A 1848-nucleotide genomic window follows, 5' to 3' on the forward strand; every position below is an offset into this window, starting at 1 on the left:
GAGGTGAATGGTTGGAGGTGAACCAAGTATTGTTCTATTAAATGCCCCTAGTACTTTGTTTGTTCTACACTTTTTTTTACAAAAAATTCTTGGATTCACCTCTAGGGGTGAACAACTCTCATTCACCCCCTCTTAATTAGCCAATCAGAATACAACAATATGCCATGTCATATCATATTAAAAAAAAAATCAGAATTAAAATAAAACGACGAAACAAATTATGTAGATCTTTTATTAAGGAAACTATGTCGATTTGAATTTATAAAAGAGGATTAGGATTTAAGTTTATAATTTTTAAAATTATATATCGGTTTGGGTCTATAAAAGAACAAGGTAGTAGGTACCAACCCGCACTATGTGCAAGATAAATCGATTTAAATAAAATATGAGTAGCAAAATTATTATTTGAGATTTAAGATTTATTTTGTGTAAAACAAAATATGTAAGTAAAGTTTTTTTTGTTTATTCAAATTTGCGTTTACTTTCGGTAAAATATGTTTTACCCGTGAAATATTTAAACTTGGAAAAGAATTTTAAGGTGGTGTAGAAATTTTTGATGTGTTTTTGTGTTTCTAAAAATCAAATTCACATATTTTATGTTTCACATTATCATCTACATCACTATACCATTAAATAGATTAAAAAAAAAATATACTTTTTAGACTAATTGATTTAATTTAAACTAATCATAAGTTTAAAAAATGCAATGAGAAAAATGTATAAAAGCGGTAAATAAATGAATAAATTTTTTATTGTTTGTGAAATGTAATTTATTTCTAAAATTAAATATGTTATAAAATTGAATTAATTACATTTCTGGATTTTAATAGTTGATTAAATTTTTCATTTTAAAAAACTTATAGAAAAGAACATTGTCTTATATATGTCAATGATATATATGTAAATAATAATGAGGTGAGAAGAGAGGATTATAGATTTTTTTTTTAATAAATACAATGGCAGAGAATTGTAAATAAGTATATGTTTTGAGGGTTATTTGATAAAAAAGTGTCATGAGCTCTGTAACGCTTACACATCAGTTTTTTTCTCAAGTGTGCTTCTCTATTAATATATAGGGGATTGTTAGGATTTAGATTTTATAATTAAACAAAATTAGATGTCGGTTTGGGTTCACAAAAGAGTGGTTAGGGTTTAGATTTTACAATTAAACGAAATTATATGTCCGTTTGGGTTTACAAAAGAGTGGTTAGATTTAGATTTTATAATTAAACAAAATTATATGTCGGTTTGGGTTTACAAAAGAGTGGTTAGGGTTTAGATTTTATAATTAAACAAAATTATATATCGGTTTGGGTTTATAAAAGAATGGTTAGAGTTTAGATTTTACAATTAAACAAAATTATATTCAATTTGGATATATAAAAAATGGTTAGGGTTTAGATGTGTTAATTAAAAATTATAATATAATATTAGAATTAACAATTTTAAAATTGATTGATCTATATACTTTGTTTCCTTAATTAAGATTTGTTTCCTTAATTTAAAGAGGTGAATAAGAGAGGTTCACCCCTAGGGATGAACCCAAGAATTGTCCTTTTTTTTTACCCTATCATTCTTCAAATTCATACAAACACAAGTCAAAAGACCAATTTGTTTTATTTAGGTGTTGACTGGTTCTTCCGCTACCTCCCGCAAACGCTGTGTATGCGGGTGGTAGCGGTTGCTAGCGATTGAAACTAATCACACAAACCACTCTCAATCGCTCCTAAACGCTCCCAGCCGCTCCAAACCACTGAATTCCAAAAGCTGCTTCCCGCAAGCGTTTGCGGTTGCGGACGATTGCGGTTGCGGGTAATTACGGTTGGATTTTTTTTTTTTTTTTTTTTT

The sequence above is a fragment of the Camelina sativa genome, chromosome 5 (assembly GCF_000633955.1).
Source record: "Camelina sativa cultivar DH55 chromosome 5, Cs, whole genome shotgun sequence".
Classification (NCBI taxonomy): domain Eukaryota; kingdom Viridiplantae; phylum Streptophyta; class Magnoliopsida; order Brassicales; family Brassicaceae; genus Camelina; species Camelina sativa.